General features: G+C 43.4%; 1 long non-coding RNA gene across 1 annotated transcript in view; it reads left to right on the top strand.

Moving 5' to 3' along the window:
* The first annotated feature begins 1,142 nt into the window (after nt 1–1,142).
* Nucleotides 1,143–14,608, top strand: part of LOC123331728 — a 192,699-nt gene continuing 179,233 nt past the window's right edge. The window contains exon 1 of the long non-coding RNA XR_006548471.2: nt 1,143–1,908. This is a non-coding gene — a long non-coding RNA (uncharacterized LOC123331728). The remainder of the gene's footprint in view (nt 1,909–14,608) is intronic.

Raw genomic sequence — 14,608 nt, 5'->3', positions numbered from 1 at the left:
AATCTTCATTAAGTGACAGAAAGATATTGAAGGACAAAAAATGGGTCATTATTTGAAGAGGGGAGAAGAAATGTGATCTGAGGTTCAAGGAATTAGATATGGGACAGAAAAGTTGTGGAGTGAAGGGGACAGGGAAAAGATAAGACAAAAAGGAAAATAACCCAGAGTTCAGTGAATTTCATCAGCTTCTGTACTTTTCTATGGCTCCTGTACTTGTTGGAGAGTCTGATTAGCAAGATCAATATAATATCTTGAGCAGGATTGTGTCTTCTACATCTTCTACATTCTACCGAATACTCAGTCCTTAATAGAGGACCAAGTGAATGAAAGAGCCAAACCTGATGGAGTTGAGATGGTACGTAATGGAGAAGGTGGCTACTGGCTTCAGGTGTAGGGGCAGCTCCCAACAAACAAGTCTTGACAATGTTCTGCCTCTGTCATTAAGCTGAGGGCCCCATACAACCTTAGATGGCTCCTATGATCAATTTTCCAAATTATAACTGCTCCATGTGGAGTGGTATAATAGCATAGTGGGTAATAGCATGGGTTTTGAAGTCAAACATGTTGTTGTTTTTTAGTCGCTAAGTCGTGTCTGACTCTTTGCACCCCATGGACTGCAGCATGACAGGCTCCTCTGTCTTCCACTGTCTCCTGGAGCTTGCTCAAACTCATGTCCATTGAGTCGGTGATGCCATCCAACCATCTCATCCTCTGTCACCCCCTTCTCCTCCTCCCTTCAATCTTTCCCAGCATCAGGGTCTTTTCTAATGAATTGGCTCTTCACATCAAGTGGCCAAAGTACTGGGGCTTCAGCTTCAGCATCAGTCCTTTCAATAAATATTCAGGACTGATCTCCTTTAGGATGAATTGGTTTGACCTCCTTGCTGTCCAAGGGACTCTCAAGAGTCTTCTCCAACACCACAGTTTGAAAGCATCAATTCTCCAGTGCTCAGGCTTCTTTATGGTCCAACTCTCACATCTGTACATGACTACTGGAAAAAACCGTATCTTTGACTATATGGACCTTTGTCAGCAAAGCGATGTCTCTGCTTTTTAATATGTGCTCTAGGTTTGTCACAGCTTTTCTTCCAAAAATCTTTTAATTTCCTGGCTGCAGTCACCATCTGCAGTGATTTTGGAGCCCCCAAAAGAAAATCTGTCACTGCTTCCATTTTTTCCCCTTCTATTTGCCATGAAGTCAGACATATGTGGGTTCAAATTTTACCTCTGCCTTGTAGGAGGTTTTTGACATTACGCAAATCACTTTACATCTTTGTACCTTGGGTTCCTAACATATAAAAGAGGGTAATATTAACTACTTTACATGGTTGTCATGAAGGTTAAAGTAAATGACAAGACACATGTAGTGTCTTTAACACAGTGCTTAGTATATAGGAAGCACATGCTCACTGGTAGCTATAATAAATATATTTCTTCCTGGAATGAAAACTTTTGGAAGTGATGGCCCAGGATAGAGTCTGTCTTGCTCACCACTATATCCCTGCCCCCAGCTCCTAGGGCCTGTGCAGCCTCTCTGGGTAGGCTGGTTCCTGCCCCACTGCGTGCTGAACAAGTGGGAGCTTGTAAACTAAGTAGGATGTCATTTTGAGTCAATGTTGCTCTAATTTCTTTAGACATTTGTGAAGAACAATTGGATTTCCTTCAGTTTTAATTTCCCTCCCTTCCCAGATGAATTTTCCAAATGTCTACTTCCTATTTCCTCCATCAAGGCCAGAGTTGAAGGAAGCTGGCCTTCAATTTCCAGCTAGGCTGGGAGCGCCATATGGGCTCAAGAGCAAAACTGTATTGGAAAAGCAGCAGAAGCACTGAAATGAATTACTGTGCGATGGGGCTTCAGATGATAGTACAAGGCAAAGCCTGGTCCTAATTGGCAGTGGAGTTACTCAGGTAAGAGGCCAATTCCATGTGTCTCATTGCAGGATCTCCTGAACATGCACCTCCCCCACCCCACAATCACCTCATTCCACTCACATACAGCCTTTGGAAGATGATCATTGGGTGAAGGTAACATTAATTTAATCCACATTTCTTTAAAACCTCTAATCCATAAACTATGTGCAGAGATAGAAAAAGTTCGAACCATGGTACAATTTAAAAGGTTCTCTGTGTTAGGGTGAGTAATGGTTCCTTAAGTGTTTCCACATCCTAATCCCTAGAAACTATTACCTTATATGCAAATGACCCTTTGCAGGTGCGACTGAGTTAAGGCCCTTGATATGGGAAGATTATCCTGGAATACCTGGGTGGGTCCAATGTAATCACGTGAGTCCTAATAAGAGGGACTCAGGAGGAGACTGGAGGCAGAAGAAAAGTTGATGTGATGACAGAAACTGAGAGTGGAATGATACACTTTGAAGATGGAGAAATGGGCCAAAAGGAATACAGGCAGCTAGGTACTAGAAGCTGAGTAAGGCAAATAAACAGGTTTCCCCCTCAAGGCCTCCAGAAGGAACTTGGAAGTCCTGTCTACACTGCGGCTTTAGCCTCATAAACAAGTATGGACTTGCAGAATTACTAGGACTTATCTCTGAAGCTGAAGCTCTGACACTTTGGCCACCTGCTACGAAGAGCTGACTCATTGGAAAAGATCCTGATGAGTCTCACTTCAGACTTCTGACCTCCAGAACCATAAGAGAATAAATTTGGGTTGTTTTAAACCAACCCTAAAAATTGTCCCAGAGACACTAGATAGCCAGAAGTTCCAAATATTAGAACTACTATTTGGGGAACTATCACTGAAAGTCACAATTGCCAAAAGTTTCCACTAAAATACAAAGGCAAAATGTGATAGACAACAGTCAGTAGTCTGTCATGCCTTCATCTGGCTGGCAGGCAGACAGCATGGAAGGGGATCCAAGGTGTAGAGATTTCTGGGCTTGGAGGCATCATGAGGACAGACTTGACAAGAGGGATCTGTGTGGCTGATACAGCAATTAATGTCTGGGATGTTGTTGTTGTTCAGTTGTTCATTTGTGTCTAACTCTGCAAACCCATGGACATGGATTTGGGTGGACTCTGGGAGTTGGTGATGGACAGGGAGGCCTGGCGTGCTGCGGTTCATGGGGTCACAAAGAGTCGGACACGACTGAGCGACTGAACTGAACTGAAGTGAACTGCAATCCCATGGACTGTAGCACGCCAGGCTTCCCTGTCCTTCACTATGTCCTGGAGTTTGCTCAAACTCATGTCCATTTAGTCGGTGATGCCATCCAACCATCTCGTCATTATGTATATGCTGAGTACATTATGAGAAATGCCAGGCTGGATGAAGCCTGGGATGGGAGGGTACCAAAAGAGAAGAGAGAGAACCTAAAAACTAAACCCCATTTATTATAGAATTTATTATGTCCTGGGACCAACCAATGAAAAACTCAACACCTTGGATGTGAGTATCATCTTTGTGACTAATCCAGCTTTAAGCCTGTTTCATGGAGTCCCTGTAAATTTAAAGAAACAAGGACTTCCTGAGTCCTACAAACGCCCTGATTTTGGGCTGACTGCTCTTTGGTCTGCCCCTGTTGGGCTGGGTCTCCTTTTGATATGCTGATAACATGCCACCTCTATCACATATTGTAGAGAAGAAAAGTTATGACAAACCTAGATAGCAGAGACATCACTATTAAAAAGCAGAGACATCACTTTGCTGACAAAAGTCCATCTAGTCAAAGCTATCATTTTTCCAGTAGTCATGTGTGGATGTGAGAGTTGGACCATAAAAAAGGCTGAGCACTGAAAAATTGATGCTTTTGAACTGTGATACTGGAGAAGACTTTTGAGAGTCCCTTGGACTGCAAGGAGATCCAACCAGTCCATCCTAAAGGAAATCAGTCCTGAAGATTCATTGGAAGGACTGATGCTGAAGTTGAAACTCCAATACTTTGGCCACCTGATTCAAAGAACTGACTCATTGGAAAAGACCAAGCTGGGAAAGATTGAAGGCGGGAGGAGAAGGGGATGACAGAGGATGAGATGGTTGGATGGCATCACCCACTCAATGGACATAAGTTTGAGCAAACTCCAGGAGATGGTGATGGACAGGGAAGCCTGGTGTGCTGCAGTCCATGGGGTCACAAAGAGTCGAATATGACTTAGTGACTGAACAACAACAAGTGTACTTCGACTTCACCTCTTTGGCCTTGGTCTGTCAGATACTATGCTTACAGCCTTGAGTTTCCTGTTCTCAGGAATTCCTTTCTCTAAATGATAAACCCTTACCACCAGCCCCTGGTACCAGACCCATCATCAGGCCCTGATCAGGAGATCTCTCCCAGATTCCTTGTGAGATGACTCATTCTCAGGGAGAATTCTCCTCCCCAAAGCACTCCACCCTCAAAATATTTTGGTCTTTACAATAAGAAGTAGTAGGTTTACAGATGAAGGATCTTGAATTTAAAAACCTGCCCTCTGTGTCAGCAGCTATTACACATGGTCCCTTGTCTTCCCCTCCTCTGATTTCATTCCCAGAGAACTCTGACACAAGTCCAGAAAACTGAGGGACTTTGAATGCATTAGTAGCTTCACCTCCCACTCCCCCACCTTCCTGCCATCTTCGCATGCAGTCTGAGTTGAATGTGAGGAGCATGGACTTAATCATTTGGGCCTTAACACACATATTCAGAGATGCATATCTGACCTATGGAGTTAATACTGCCTTCCAACAAACCAGGAAGGAGAGCTTTCTTGTTTCCCAGGGAATGGACAAGGGAGCTCAGTTCATTTCAGTCATGTCCGACTCTTTGCAACCCCATGGACTGTAGCATGCCAGGCCTCCCTGTCCGTCACCAACTCCCAGAGCTTGCTCAAACTCGTGTCCATTGAGTTGGTGATGCCATCCAACCATCGCATCCTCTGTTGCCCTCTTATCCTCCTGCCTTCAATCTTTCCCAGCATCAGGGTCTTTTCTAATGAGTTGGCTCTTTGCATCAGGTGGCCAAAGTATTGGAGCTTCAACTTCAGCATCAGTCCTTCCAATGAATATTCAGGATTGATTTCCTTTAGGATTGACTTGTTTGATCTCCTTGCAGTCCAAGGGACCCTCAAGAGTCTTCTCCAACACCACAGTTCAAAAGCATCAATTCTTTGGCACTCAGCTTTCTTTATGGTTCAACTCTCACATCCACACATGACTACTGGAAAAACTATAGCTTTGACTATACAGACCTTTGTTGGCAAAGTAAGGTCCACTTTTTAATAGCTGTCTATGTTGGTCATAACTTTTCTTCGAGGGAGCAAGCGTCTTTTAATTTCATGGCTGCAGTCACCGTCTGCAGTGATTTTGGAGCTCCCCCCAAAAAATTCTCTCACTGTTTCCATTGTTTCCCCATCTATTTTCCATGAAGTGATGGGACCGGATGCCATGATCTTTGTTTTTTGGATGTTGAGTTTTTTTTTTTTTTTTCCCTTGCTTTTTTTTTTTAAATTTTATTTTATTTTTAAACTTTACATAACTGTATTAGATTTGCCAAATATCAAAATGAATCCGCCACAGGTTTACATGTGTTCCCCATCCTGAACCCTCCTCCCTCCTCCCTCCCCATTCCATCCCTCTGGGTCGTCCCAGTGCACCAGCCCCAAGCATCCAGTATCGTGCATCGAACCTGGACTGGCAACTCATTTCATACATGATATTTTACATGTTTCAATGCCATTCTCCCAAATCTTCCCACCCTCTCCCTCTCCCACAGAGTCCATAAGACTGTTCTATACATCAGTGTCTCTTTTGCTGTCTCGTACACAGGGTTATTGTTACCATCTTTCTAAATTCCATATATATGCGTTAGTATACTGTATTGGTGTTTTTCTTTCTGGCTTACTTCACTCTGTATAATAGGCTTCAGTTTCATCCACCTCATTAGAACTGATTCAAATGTATTCTTTTTAATGGCTGAATAATACTCCATTGTGTATATGTACCACAGCTTTCTTATCCATTCATCTGCTGATGGACATCTAGGTTGCTTCCATGTCCTGGCTATTATAAACAGTGCTGCGATGAACATTGGGGTACTTGTGTCTCTTTCCCTTCTGGTTTTCTCAGTGTGTATGCCCAGCAGTGGGATTGCTGGATGGATGTTGAGTTTTAAGCCAGCTTTTTCTACTCTCCTCTTTCACTTTCATCAAGAGGCTCTTTAGTTCTTCTTCACTTTCTGCCATAAGGGTGTTGTCATCTGCATATCTGAGGTTATTGATATTTCTCCTGACAATCTTGATTCCAGCTTGTGCTTCATCCAGCCCAGCGTTTCTCATGATGTACTCTGCATATAAGTTAAATAAGCAGGTTGACAATATACAGCCTTGATGTACTCCTTTCCCAATTTGGAACCAGTCCCTTGTTCCTTGTCCCATTCTAACTGTTGCTTCTTGACCTGCATACAGATTTCTCAGGAGGCAGGTAAGGTGGTCTGGTATTCCCATCTCTTTCTTTATTTTCCACAGTTTGTTGTGATCCACACAGTCAAAAGCTTTGTCGTAGTCAATAAAGCAGAAGGGAGCTCAGGTGTTATAAGGAAGCAGCTCTGACTTGTTTACCAGGCTTAAGTTATATAATCACAAGAGTCCAAGAATCTCAAACAGCCCACATCCACTTCTCAGCCAGCAAGATCTGATGTGGTAACACTGCATCCCAGGCTACATTAATTATTGAATGGCATTCTGGAGCTTCAACAATACCTGATAGTAGAACCAGGGCTTTGACTGGTGGTGGAACAGGCCAGATTGGATAAGGTAAGACTTGGGAATTCAGGAGGGCTTAGTGGGTCAGGGGAAGGTTGGGTCTGGGACAAGGATGTAATTTTGGTTTTTCATAATTCAGTTATTATAGGCTTGAGTATGGGTTTCTCTGGTGGCTCAGTGGTAAAAAATCTTCTTGCAAGGGTGAAGATGTGGGTTTGGGAAGATCCCCTGGAGATGGAAATGGCAACCTGCTACAGTATTCTTGCTTGGGAAATCCCATCAACAGAGGAACCTGGCAGGCTGCAGTCAGATATGACTCAGCAACTAAAGAACAACAACAAGCCCTGAGTGCATGATGGTTGGAATTCAATCAGGGCAGGTTCAGAATCAAATTATATCACAGAGGACTGAGAGCAGATAAGATGTGAATGTAAGTATCCATAATGACAAAGTAAGCCAATAATCAAGTGTTAGCCAAACAGAAGTGAGCAGTTAACAATGGTCATCCAAGTAGTTGGCAATTGGCAGAGCCCAGATTAACTGGTGGTTAATTATCAAGGGATTATTGTATTTGGGGGGGGGACCTCCCAGTTGGTGGTAGTAGTAAAGAACCTGCCTGCCAATGCAGGAGACATAAGAGACACGGATTCAGTCCCTGGGTCAGGAAGATCCCCTGGAGAAGGGCATGGCAACCCACTCCAGTATTCTTGCCTGGAGAATCCCATGGACAGAGGAGCCTGGTGGGCTACAGTCCATGGGGTTGCAAAGAATCGGACACAACTGAGGCGACTTTGCATGCACACACGTGATAGTGGGTATTAGGAATTCAGATCCAGATTCAGATTTGGAAACAGGTTTTTGTGTAGGAGTGGGACTACATAGTACCACAACTGGGATACCAGGCAAGAAATCATGAGGAGGAAGATATGGGAGAACTCTGCTTATGGAAGTACCTGTATTCTGTCAGTAGAAAAATGTGACTTGGTGCTGACTTGCTGGCTTATTTCCGTCTGCTCCAAACTCCTGACTTGTGTCCTCCACACCCAGTCTTTTCTCCACAATATAGCCAGAGTGAGCTTTTGAACATGCCAAACCGATCTTATTGTTTGTAATCACCCTTAGGAAAAAGATTAGACTCTTCGTCAACTTTTACAAGGCTCTGCATGGTTTGCTTCTGTCCAGTAGCCAATAACCCCCTCTTGGAGCTTTTTCTCTTTCACTCATGTCCTTCCAGCTGCACTGAGTCTCTATAGGCTCCCTACTGCCTCAGAGCTGTTGCATGTGCAATTGCTTCTGCTTGGAGTGTACCTCACCTCTCTCTTCATCCTTCCAGTTTTAACTTAATGTCACTACCTTCTTTGAGTCATTTGGCTAAAGGAATCCCCCCTTAGTCTTCATAATGATTCTACTCACCACTGTCACTTACAAGTCATAGCCAGTAACCTTATCTCCTGAGAGCAAGTCCTCCCAGGCATCACTCCCACCAGGCTTTACACCCTGATATCCTCATCACCCCACCACGATTCCCCACTGTCATGCTTACCACCATAACCTCCTCCATTGGCCATACGCTCTAGCCCCACCCACTACCACCAGTCTCATCGACCCCTTTTGTAACCCATGCTCCTCTTCCCTCCATCTCCGTAGAGTCATACCTTGTCCATCCAGCAGCTACAAATAGTAGCAGCCCAACCCTACTGATCCTACTAGTGAACAAGGGCTCTTTTGCTTACAGTTCAGGTATCAGCCCGTTTCAATAACATTTTCTGTGACCATTCAATCTGGATTAGTTTTCCCTGTTTTTCATAGCACACCACCCTCCTGCTTTACAGTGCTAATCACAATGGTAAATATGCTGAACTCTTTGTGAGTGTGCCGAATGGTTGTCACTGCATAGAGTTTTTGTCTATCTTGCTCATTGCTATTTCCCCTGTACTTTAACAAACAGATCTCAAATCTGTTTGCCAAATCTCATTGTATCAAGTGTTGCATATAAAAAATCTGAGGCTCAGAGCAGCTACGTAATGTACTCACAGTTGCACAGCTCATAAGAGCCAGAACTGGAATTCAGATCCAGGTTTGGTTGACTCTAAATCCTGCAGGTTCTAAACTGCAATGCCAGTTGTTTCTGCCAGACCATCTATATCAGCATCACTTGGGACCTTGTTAGAAATGGAGATTTTCAGGCATCACCAAAGACTTACTGAATCACAAAATCTGGAGGTGAGGCCCAACAATGCGTATTTTATGAAATCCTCCAGGTGGCATTGATACACAGTCAAGCATGAGACCGCTGCTCTGCACACACTGCACACTTTATGGTTCCCTCTTGGCTTCCCAGGTGGCACAGTGGTAAAGAACCCACCTGCCAATGCAGAAGATGCAAGAGACATGTTTGACCCCTGGGTCAGGAGGATCCTCTGGAGGAGGGCATCACAACCTGCTCCAGTATTCTTGCCTGAGAAATCCCATGGACAGAGGAACCTGGCAGGCTATAGCCCATGGGGTAGCAAAGAGTTGGATACGACTAAGCACACACACACAAACACAATTGTTCAGAGATCCAGGTGATTAACTTCTAGGCAAATAGCCCTAAGAGTATCTAGCATGGGGCTCAGAATACTGTTCAGTTCAGTTCAGTTCAGTCGCTCAGTCATGTCCAACACTTTGCAACCCCATGAACTGCAGCATGCCAGGCCTCCCTGTCCATCACCAATTGCTGTAGTCTACCCAAACCCATGTCCATTGAGTCGGTGATGCCATCCAACCATCTCATCCTCTGTTGTCCTCTTTTCCTCCTGCCCTCAATCTTTCCCAGCATCAGGGTCTTTTCCAATGAGTCAGCCCTTTGCATCGAGTGGCCAAAGTATTGGAGTTTCGGCTTCAACATCAGTCCTTCCAAACACCCAGGACTGATCTCCTTTAGGATGGACTGGTTGGATCTCTTTGCAGTCCAAGGGACCCTCAAGAGTCTTCTCCAACACCACAGTTCAAAAGCATCAATTCTCCTGTGCTCAGCTTTCTTTATAGTCCAACTCTCACATCCATACATGACCACTGGAAAAACCATAGCCTTGACTAGACGGAACTTTGTTGGCAAAGTAATGTCTCTGCTATTTAGTATGCTGTCTATGTTGGTCATAACTTTCCTTCCAAGGAGTAAGTGGCTTTTAATTTCATGGCTGCAGTCACCATCTGCAGTGATTTTGGAGCCCCCCAAAATAAAGTCTGACACTGTTTTCACTGTTTCCCCATCTATTTCCCATGAAGTGATGGGACCAGATGCCATGATCTCAGTTTTCTGAATGTTGAGCTTTAAGCCAACTTTTTCACTCTCCTCTTTCACTTTCATCAAGAAGCTTTTTAGTTCCTCTTCACTTCCTGCCATAAGGGTGGTGTTATCTGCATATCTGAGGTTATTGATATTTCTCCTGGCAATCTTGATTCCAGCTTGTGCTTCATCCAGCCCAGCGTTGCTCATGATGTACTCTGCATATAAGTTAAATAAGCAGGGTGACAATATACAGCCTTGACGTACTCCTTTTCCTATTTGGAACCAGTCTGTTGTTCCATGTCCAGTTCTAACTGTTGCTTCCTGACCTGCATATAGGTTTCTCAAGAGGCAGGTCAGGTGGTCTGGTATTCCCATCTCTTTCAGCTCAAGAGGCAGGTAAGGTGGTCTGGTATTCCCATCTCTTTCAGAATTTTCCACAGTTTATTGTGATCCACACAGTCAAAGGCTTTGGCATAGTCAATAAAGGAGAAATAGATGTTTTTCTGGAACTTTCTTGCTTTTTTGATGATCCAGCAGATGTTGGCAATTTGATCTCTGGTTCCTCTGCCTTTTCAAAAACCAGTTTGAACATCTGGAAGTTCACGGTTCACATATTGCTGAAGCCTGTTTGGAGAATTTTGAGCATTACTTTACTAGCATGTGAGATGAGTGCAATTATGTGGTAGTTGGAGCATTCTTTGGCATTGCCTTTCTTTGGGATTGGAATGAAAACTGACCTTTTCCAGTCCTGTGGCCACTACTGAGTTTTCCAAATTTGCTGACATATTGAGTGTAGCACTTTCACAGCATCATCTTTTAGGATTTAATATAGCTCAACTGGAATTCCATCACCTCCACTAGCTTTGTTTGTAGTAATGCTTCCTAAGGCCCACTTGACTTCACATTCCAGGATGTCTCAGCATACTGTAGGTATTTAATAAGTATGTATTGACTAGTAAGCTAATCAAGCATCATACATCCATGACCTCTAACCCCAGACCCCTGCCCTATGATATCCTAGCCTTGACCTCTGACCCCAGACCAAACTGGCCTATGACCTTTGACATTCGAATCATGGCCTTCTGATCTCTAACCCTTGACCTATGACAATGGTCCCACCCCTGCCCTATGACCTCTGACCTTTGACTTCTGAGGACATAGCTTTAAATCAACACTGATTTGGGACTGTGCCACAGGGACATCAGTGCTTCATTGTTATTGTGTTTTTAAGCTTTTAAAAATTAAAGCAGTTCGTTTAGGGGAGAAGGTCATAGTTCAAGAGTCAGGGATCGGAAGCAAAGGGTCAAAGGTCATGGGGGGGTGGGGCCTGGGGTCAAAGGTCAAGGCTCAGATATGGAAGGTCGCACAGTCCAAGGTCAAGAGGATTGAGGATCAGAGGATCAGAGGTAGGGTTCCTGGTTAGAGTTCAATGGTCAGTGGTCAACAGTCCATGGCTAAGGGTCTCGAGGGTCATAGGTCACAATTAACCTTCAGATCCGCAGGGAAGCAAGCTGGAGAAGGCAAATTCCTGAAGGGTCAGGTGGTGACAAATAGATAAATTTTTCGTCTTTGGTGTTGACTTCATTCTATGTTCATCTGGTGCATGATTCATCTGGTGTGTGAAGCTTTATTATTTTTTTTCTGTTTGTATGTTATTTGATTAGATGTAGAGGGGTACAGATTAGGACTGGGGTCAGAGGTCTTGGGCTCCAAAATCACTGCAGATGGTGACTGCAGCCATGAAATTAAAAGACACATGCTCCTTGGAAGAAAAGCTATGACCAACCTAGACAGCATATTAAAAAGCAGAGACATTACTTTGCCAACAAAAGTCCATCTAGTCAAAGCTATGGTTTTTCCAGTGGTCATGTATGGATGTGAGAGTTGGACCATATATAAAGTTGAGAGCCAAAGAACTGATGCTTTTGAACTGTGGTGTTGGAGAAGACTCTTGAGAGTCCCTTGGACTTCAAGGAGATCCAACAGTCCATCCTAAAGGAGATCAGTCCTGGGTGTTCATTGGAAGGACTGATGCTGAAGTTGAAGCTCCAAATACTTTGGCCACCTGATGCAAAGAGCCAACTCATTTAGGAAAGACCCTAATGCTGGGAAATCTTGAAGGCAGGAGGAGAAGTGGATGACAGAGAATTAGATGGTTGGATGGCATCACCAACTCGATGGACATGAGTTTGGGCAAGCTCCAGGAGATGCTATAGGAAGGGGAAGCCTGGCGTGCTGCAGTCCATGGGGTCACAAAGAGATGGACATGACTGAATGACCAAACAACAACAGAGGTCAAGGGCCAGAAGTCAGATGTCAGAGGTTAGAGTCAGTTGTCATAAGCTCAAGGGTCAGAGGACAAAGGTCTGAGGTTAGGAGTCAGGGGTCAGAAGGGAGGTGGTCATGGTCAAAGGTCAAATGAGCAGGGTCTGGAGATTGTGTGGGTTTCAAGCCATCTGCTCCCCAGGTGGCACTAGTGGTAAAGAACTCACCACCAATGCAGGAGGCACAAGAGATGTGGGTTCAATCCCTGGATCAGGAAGATTCTTGCCTGGAGAACTCCATGGACACAGAAGCCTGGTGGGCTACAGTCCATGGGGTCTCAAAGAATCAGACATGACTGATTGAAATGTACACACACAAGCCATCCCCATGGGTCAGGATCATGTGTACTCAGAAACTCCATATCTGTTCTTTTCCTGCAACGTGTCTTGTCCCCTCTGACATTTCCCACATCTGAATTGAGGGTGTTGCCCTGATTAACCTGTGGTCCTTTTTCTTCTCTTAATCTTGTTGCATTCATATGAGGTTGGGTACCTTTGAGTGGGTTGCTACTCTGTGTTCTGCTGAGTGAAAATCTTTGGTGGTATCATATTAATATCATAGCCTATTACATATCTAATTCATAGGGTCATCACTGTCTGGTTTCCCCTAGACTGAGCTTAGATCATCTTACTTGCCATTTAATTGTTATTTTATATTGGAGTAGAGTCGATGTCCAATGTTTTGTTTATTTTAGGTGTACAGGAACTTGAAGCAGTTATGTATAGATGTATATCTATTTATGCTTTTTTTCCTTATATAGGTTATATAGTTTGTTTGGTAGAGTTCCCTGTTCTATTCAGTAGTTCCTTTTCCATTATCAACTTGATATATATTAGTGTGTATATTTTCATTCCAAACTCTTAATTTATGCTTCCCTTCTAACTTTCTTTAGATAATCATAATTTGGTTTTCTCAATATGTAAGTCTGTTTCTCTTTTGTAAATTAGTTCATTGGTATGAGTTTATAGATTCTACCTGTATTTGATATTTTATGATATCTGTCTTTTTCTTTCTGACTTACCTCACTTAGTATGATAATTTCTTGGTCCATCCATGCTGCTGCCAGTATCTTTATTTCTTTCTGTTTTATGGCTGAATAGTATTCCAGCATATAGATGCACCACTTAGTCTTCATTTTGCTGTCAATGGACATTTTGGTGGATTCTATGTCTTGGCTATTTTAAATAGTGCTACCCTGAAAATCAGGGTGCATATGTCATTCTGAGTGATAAATTTTTTGGATCTAAGCCCAGGAATGGGGTTACAGGATCATATGATATGTCTATGTTTACTGTTTCAAGGAACCTCCATACTGTTTTTTCCATAGTGGCTTCACCTTTTACATTCCCACCAAAATGGTAGGAGGATTCCCTTTCCCATACATTCTCTGCCGTATTTATTCTTTGTAAATGTGTTCAATGATGGCCATTATGACCAGTGTGAGGTGGTACCTCATTGTTGTTTTGATTGGTATTGATTTAATAATTAGTGGAGTATCTTTCCACGTGCTTTTATTATTGTACACCTTGTGAGTAAATTTCTCTCTTGAGACTGGCTTCTTGAAAGTTGGCCCTCTTTTGGATTCTTTTCTGATGATTTACTCCAGGACATTTCTTGAGGGCAGGTGACATTTACAGCCCTGTCAGACTTGTGACTATTAAGAGCCCTTCAGCACCTGTTTTAAGGTGTGTATATTGATCTGAACCAGCTAATTACTCCCTGTCCCCCCCCTTTCCTTTTTGGTAACCGTAAGTTTCTTTTCTAAGTCTGTGAGGCTGTTTCTCTTCTGTAAAGTTCATTTGTATCCATTTTTAGATTTTACCATAAGTGATAGCCTATGATACTCGTCTTCCCCTGTCTTCTTTCAGTTAGTATGATCATCTCTAGTTTCTTCCCTGTAACTGAAAATGGCGTTATTTCATCCTTCTGTATGTCTGAGTAATATTGCAATGTGTATATGTACCCCATCTTCTGTGTCTGTTCATTTGTCCTTCTGCACTTAGGGTGCCTCCATATCTTGGCTATTGTACCTAATGCTGCCATGATCTTTGGAGTCCTGGTGTCTTTTAAAATTTTGGTTTTCTCTGGATCTGTGTCTAAGTGTGGGATTGCTGGGTCACTTGGTACTTCTATCTTTAGTAATCTCCATACTGTTCTCCTTAGTGGGTGTACTGATTTACAGTTCCACTAATGGTGTAGGGAGGTTCCCTTCTCTCCACACCCTCTGCAGAATTTATTGTTGTAGATTTTTTTACATTTGATTTACCTTGGGGGTTTCCCAGGTGGCACTAGTGGTAAAGAACCTGCCTGCCAATG

This window comes from Bubalus bubalis, chromosome X (assembly GCF_019923935.1).
Source record: "Bubalus bubalis isolate 160015118507 breed Murrah chromosome X, NDDB_SH_1, whole genome shotgun sequence".
NCBI classification, from domain to species: Eukaryota; Metazoa; Chordata; class Mammalia; order Artiodactyla; family Bovidae; genus Bubalus; species Bubalus bubalis.
Note: the sequence above shows the minus strand (reverse complement) of the source record. Positions and strands in the feature narration are given on the sequence as shown.